General features: G+C 44.3%; 1 long non-coding RNA gene across 1 annotated transcript; it reads left to right on the top strand.

Moving 5' to 3' along the window:
• Positions 1 to 548: 548 nt before the first annotated feature.
• LOC308457860 lies at positions 549 to 5,080 on the top strand. Its single transcript, XR_013977128.1, has 2 exons — positions 549 to 3,049; positions 3,147 to 5,080. It is a non-coding gene; the product is annotated as an uncharacterized lncRNA (long non-coding RNA).
• The last annotated feature ends 1,985 nt before the right edge of the window (positions 5,081 to 7,065 follow it).

Below are 7,065 nucleotides of genomic sequence, written 5' to 3' on the forward strand. Positions count from 1 at the left end.
TAAAATTAATAATAATAACTACCAGGCAGGATACATTGTCGCTTAAAGACAGGCAGTTCGTGGTACATTGTCCCACGGTACATTGTACATTCGCGGTACATTGTTAATTCAGGTACCTGGCGGATGGCCAATCAAGGATACATTGTCCTTGGCAGCATTTTCCTTCTGCTGGGGCCTCCAGCATAACCTTATGTTTTTCAAACTGTTAGTTAAAGGGATATTTCCATTTGATTGCAGTGTGGGGGCCGCCCATTGTTCCATCCCTATATGCTTGTGTGTTAGTTAGCTGTATCTATCTGCCTGACCCTTTGCTTGGTGGCAAATAAATAAATTTATAGGCAAATACAAACCAAACAGTCAAGTGAAGAATAATTATTTCATATCATCATTAGTTATGGTAGACAATTAATAGCATCATCAATTAATTCTACATACAGTGGTAATTATTTGAACAAATAATACTGGAATAGATTGTAATAAATAACAATAACAATAAATAATAGAATAATAACAACAACAAATAAATAAATAAAAATGAATAGATAAATAATATAATAAAATACTACTAATAATAAATAAAATAAGTGGATGTAATTTATTTATTTATTTATTTATTGAAAAATTATTATAATAAATAAATAATGATAAATATACATTAATAATAATAAAATAGAATAAGTGGAATGATGTCACATACCAAGATTAAATTGATTAATTAATTAAACAAATCCATAGATAAATATATAAATAAACAAATAACATAAAAAAAAAAAAAAATTCATTAATAACAAATAATTTACATATATTTCGGAACCCACAGTTGGTTAGAGCGTGGTGACAATAACGCCAAGGTTGCAGGTTTAATCCCTGTATGGAACAATTATATATTCCTGCTTTGCAAGGGGTTGGACTAAATGACCCTCGGGGTCCCACACAATTCTAGAGAGCCTGGATAACTCAACTGGTTAGAGCATGGGGCCGATAATGCTAAGGTTGCTGGTTTGATCCCCGTATGGGACCCCGGTATATTCTGCGTTGCAGGGGATTGAATGAGATATTATAATATGAAGTAGGAAGCATCTTAATTTTTAAGAAAAATTAAAAAAAAGAATAAATAATAATAATAATAAATATTAATATATATAGAGAGAGTAATAAATAACACACGGAAGCACATACTAATGGGATAAACTATTAAACATTTAACTGAATGCTTGAGAATCATTGTTTTAAGTAAAGCAATCATTAATTAGTATATTTGTTTCAGAATCAATAACACGTCCCGGTACAACCGCTTGTAAGCGGTGGCACGTGTTTGTGGGAGTAGCTTTAGCATGTTATCCATGGCGCCTAAGAGGAAGCGCTCTGCAACAGAATCTACTCACACCTCAGGCTGCATGGGTGCATATAGCCGTAATTCATCGGGGGTGCCACATGGACGGGATAATAACCCCAAAACTATTTCACACTGCCTAAATGCATTTAGATCGTTCATTGATGATTATGAGCAGCGTTTTTCCCGATCAATCCCCTATAATGAATAATTATTTCATATTATCGTCAGTTACAGTAGACAATTGATAGTATCAGTAATTAATTCTACTTACAGTGGTAATTGATTGAACAAATAATACTGGATTAGATTTTAATAAATAACAACAATAATAAATAATAATAACAATAAATGGATAAATAACAGATAAATAATAATAGAATGATAACAACAACAATAAGGGGGTATAGCTCAGTGGTAGAGCATTTGACTGCACATCAAGAGGTCCCTGGTTCATATCCGGGTGCACCTCCCACCAGCTCCCTCCTCTCCGCATTCTTCGATTGAATTCTTCGATCGGGCACTAAGACTTATCCGGAATTTTGGTTACGAGGCACTCTTAGCAAAATGTGACATAGTCAGCCTTCTGTCTATTGCCAGTTCATCCCAATGACTCTCATTTGCTGGGATTCAAATTTCAAGGGAAATATTACATTGTCAAGGCTATGCCGATGGGTTGTTCTGCAGCCGGCTTGGCCTTTGAGACATTTAGCACTTGTTGGGACTGGGCCTTGCGCTACAGAACCAACTCACCTGGGGCGACACGTTACCTCGGTGACTTTTCTACTCATTGGGAAACCCAATACTGGCGAATGTGCCTCCCTTCTGGAGGCCTTCTCAGCTTTGGCCCAGGAGCTGGGAGTTCCCCTCAGATAAGGCGGACCCTCAACGCATCTTACTTGCCTGGGTATAGAGCTTGACACAGCAGCTCAATCCGCCCGCCTGCCAGTGGGGAAAATAGTTGCCCTTAACGAAACTATTTGTCAAACCCTTCCCGAAATAATAATAATAATAATAATAATAATAATGAAGTCGCTCTTAGACAGGTCCAGTCCTTGCTAGATCATTTCAACTTCGCATGTAGAGTAGTTTCACCAGGCCGCCCATTTCGCTCACCCTTAGCCAGGTTGTCAGCGGGCCTCAAGCATCCGCACCATAGAGTAAGACTTATCAAGTCGGTCAAGGCGGATTGTGAGATGGGGATCAGATTTCTGGAACACTACAACGGAGTCTCCCTATGGCTGGAAATCCTTAATTTGGCCTCTGATTTCCAGGTCCACTCCAATGCGCGTGCCCGCCTAGCCAGGCTGTCAGTGGTCTTAGACACCCGCACAACAGGGTCCGCCTCCCCAGGTCGGTCAAGGCAGATCTGGAGGTGTGGCGACTTGTCTGGAGATCTACAATGGGGTATCTCTATGGCAGGATGTCTTGAATCTGTCATCAGACTTCCAGGTCCAATTGGATGCGGCTGGGTCCTTAGGCTTTGGCTTGTACTTCAAGGGGCGCTGGTGTGCACTACGATGGCCGACGGCATGGCAAGGTCAGGCCATCACGTTGGATCTCACCTTTCTTGAGTTCTTTCCAATAGTGGTGGCCGTTCACATCTGGACGGAAGATTTTCGAGATCACCGCGTGTGCTTCCGACAACCTGGCGGTCATGAACATTCTAGCCAGGCAGTCATCTCGGTCTGAGAGGATCTCCTCCCTTCTGCGGGCGTTCGTCCTCCGGTGCCTTGAGTTCAACACAATATTTTCAGCCAAATTCGTACCCAGAGCCAATAATGACATTGCCGATGCCTTGTCTCGATTTCAGATACCTCGCTTCCGGTTGCTTGCACCTGGAGCACAACTGTTGCCCGAACCCTTTCCGGAGCGCCTGTGGAATGTGGGAGATGCAAAGTGATACAGGGAGTATTGGCATCCATGGCACCCTCCACTCTCAGGTCCTACAAGAAGGCCTGGTGTGATTTCCTTGGTTCCAGGTCTGGGTTATCTGGGCTCTCACATGACGTACCTCCTACCACTGACGATGTCTTGCAGTACCTTTCCCATCTCGATGATCTGGGACGTGCTCCTAAAACCTTAAAGATTCTCGTAGCCGCCATCAGCTTCTTTTCAAAAGCTACATTTGCTCATGACCCGGGTAGCGACTTCTTGATCCGTAGAGCCATTGAGGGTTGGGGCAGGTTACAACCTCACAGGGCCGAGGGCCATAAGCCAATTCTTACGGGTTATCACAGATACGCATAAAACTCAGGTCAATTTGCTGGTGCAGGTTCGAAACACGTCTCTTTTCCGCAGCATACGCTATCGCCTTTTTGGCGCGCTTAGAGTTGGTGAGGTGGTGTTTGAAGTTAGTGCACGAGGTTCAACACGCGGCCTCCTGTGCAAGGACGTGCAGTTGTCCGATTCTAATGTGACAGTGGATATACGTCAGTCCAAGACTGATCAGGCTGGTAAGGGTGTCCTAGTTAAGCTCACGGCGTCGGCACAGCAGGGCCCATGCCCGGTAGAGGACACTAGGCGGTACCTCTACCTCAGACCGCCCGGCCCGGGTCTGTTTCTGGTCCATGAAGATGGGTCACCCTTGTTGAGGCACCAATTCACCAGAGTACTTCGCAAGGCTATTAAGGCTTGTGGTCTATCCTCCCAGGAGTACGCCACGCACTCATTTAGGATGGGCGCCGCAACCACGGCCGCGCACCTGGGGCTACCGGCGGACAGGATCAAAGAAATGGGCCGGTGGAACTCCAATGCTTATAAGTCTAATATGTGACCTGCAGCTTTACCCTACTTATCTGCCTTTTCTTTTCTGTATTTTACCCCCAGCTATGCTCAGGAGAAGCGTGTGGATTTGCGGCCACAGTATAGTTCATTGGGCCCGCGTACGAGCGGTGAGCTGCGGCCTTGCATACAATCTTGGCCTTCCACATGGTGTTCGAGTTTCCTGGCTTTCGAGAAGAGGCATGCGTTGGGAGGAGCTTATGCCATTGCTGTGGGAGAAAGTAGCCAAGTTCGGCCCTCCCGACATCCTTGTAATTCATTTGGGGGAGAATGACCTCGCTAACAGAAGGAGTGTGGACTTGTTGTGGAGCATAAAAAGAGACTTGAATGCATTTGCAGCCTTGTGTCCCAGAACAACAGTGTTCTGGTCCTCCTTCTTGAAACGAACTGTTTGGCGCGGTGCGCAAAGCTGTATGGCCATTGAAAGAACCAGGAAACTCGTAATTCGGGCGGTAGCCCGTTGGGTGCGCTCTATGTATGGCCGAGTCATTTATCATGACCGTATCCGGATCGGCGACCAAGCTTTATACCGGAATGACGGCGTCCACTTATCGGATCGGGGGAACGACATTTGGTTAGCTAGTGTCAGCAAAAGCACCTGGGATTGGTTGCAGCTTTGAAGGTATTGGCGGCGAGCCTTTAGCTCGGGTGGCGGTTAGACATTGGAATAATGTGTTGTGGTGTGTCGAAGTGCTAGGTGTGGCCATCGCCTATGCCTTCAATTTATAGGGGTATTCCGTTAAAGGAATCTGGCGGTCGTGTATTCCGTCCGAAGCCTGCTTGGCGGGAGGCCATGGCACGACCCTCGGTGACATCAGGGGTGAGCCTATAGTTGGATTAGCATCAACAGGTGTTGACCCCCTGGTGAATAAACCCACTTGTTTTGTGATCCAATGCCTAAGCCAATACCTTTTCATTGCTGTAATCAATAAAGTTGTGGCCTTTTCTAGCCCATTAACCTTATATCACGTGTCCCTGTGTCTTCATTTTACTTCGCGGGGGTCGGGTCCTCGCACCACAATATTATCACTATAAGGCAAAGGGCTGCCTTCTGAACAAGAGGACCTGGGCCATAGTGGTGAGTGCAATGGGTTATTGGTCTGTCCTAGCAAGGTTCCAAGAGTTTGGCTGAATGAAGATCCATCTGACTGAGGACCCCATTTCTCACAATAGCCAACCAGATATGTTCAGGAATCCTGCAGGCAGGACATGAATGCAATAGCCCTTTCTCATTCTGTTCCCCCAGCAACTCATATTCACTCGCATATTGCCTCTGAACTTGGTGACTGTATATAGCAGCGTTCCTTGGCCTGGTGCCCTCCGTATCTTTTGGACTATAATACCAGCCCCAGCCAGAATGGTCAACAGTCATGTATGATGGGTTCAATATGGAAGGTGTCAGGTTGGAAAAGTCACTATATATCACCATCATGATAGATGATAGATTTTTCCTCCATAAATCAAATCAGCCCTGAGTGCTCACTGGAAGAACAGATCCTGAAGCTGAGGCTCCAATAATTTGGCCACCTCATGAGAAGAGAAGACTCCTTGGAAAAGACCCTGATGTTGGGAAAGATGGAGGGTGCAAGGAGAAGGGATGACAGAGGACGAGATGGTTGGACAGTGTTCTCAAAGCTACGAACATGAGTTTGACCAAACTGTGGGAGGCAGTGGAAGATAGGAGTGCCTGGCGTGCTCTGGTCCATGGGGTCACGAAGAGTTCGACATGACTAAACGACTAAACAACAACAACAACAAAGCTTGGTGGTCATCACAACACCTTGTGGCAGTGAATTCCACATATCAGTTATGCGTTATACGAAGGAGGGCATAAGAATTTATTTGAACGTAATCTTGAAGCAATGTCAATGAAATGCAAGAGCAGTTTCAGCTCATCTTGAAAATATGGCATGCCTGAGAGGCTGTCCTATAGCTGCCTTGGGAGGGACCATTCTCAGCATTGCTTGTACAGGAAGATGCTTAAGATGAGTGTACCTTAGGGAGAAGAGATGGCAGCTGCAGCATCCACAGGTGAGCATAGAGGGGGAAATTAGCTGCTGAGATTTTGTATTTGCCCCAATCCAGAAATCGTCTTGCAGGTCTACCCAGCTGCTTATACAAGTTCTAATTCCCTCCGTTCATACTTATCTGAACAGCTCTTTCCCTGTTGCTTTCTGTGAACTTATCCCTTGCAAGAAATGCCTAATTAATATGCAGCTCCAAGCCTGCCTCAGGATGCTGTTTAGGCTTGTTAACAGTGAAAAGAAGTAGATAATAAACTTGTATGCAAGACTTGGAGGGAATAGCTACTTTCGGAATAACATAATAATCTAGCCAAGCAGGCCTGTCTTGGTAATGAGGAAGAAAATAATAATAACAACTTTCCGCTATGATTTGGTCTACAAAATCGAAAATGTCCCTTGATTTGGTAAGAAAGAGCTGGCTGCATATATGATATATATATATATATATATATATATATATATATATATATATTCTGCATTAAGATAGGCAGCTGTCACCAGATGAAAAAGGCCTGGAGACCCACATGTATATTTCAACTCGAGACCATATTTCCTGCAAAAGCTGGTTCATATAAAACAGCTGCCCTGAGGTAATTTAAGCAAGCTCACCTTCCTCCCAATCTTAATTTGTATTGTTTAAAAAGACACGGAGACAGTTTTCAAGAAAAACAAATTCCACAAGGGTCTCCTCAAGTTAGGGATCAAATGATTTATTAGAGCCATTTACCATGGGCTATGTTTCGACAGAGTACGTCAGCATATACATTGATTACCCTGGAGCAGATGAGAAGGCAATTATCCCTAAAGCATGTGGATTTATTTATTTTTGCTAGTTGTAAGACATTCTGCCCCAGGGACTCACTTTTTAAAAATGCTGCAGCTTTCATGAGGGAACAAACTCCCCCTCAGCCCCACTCCATTTCA

Source organism: Podarcis pityusensis, assembly GCF_964106645.2.
Source record: "Podarcis pityusensis genome assembly, chromosome: 10".
Classification (NCBI taxonomy): domain Eukaryota; kingdom Metazoa; phylum Chordata; class Lepidosauria; order Squamata; family Lacertidae; genus Podarcis; species Podarcis pityusensis.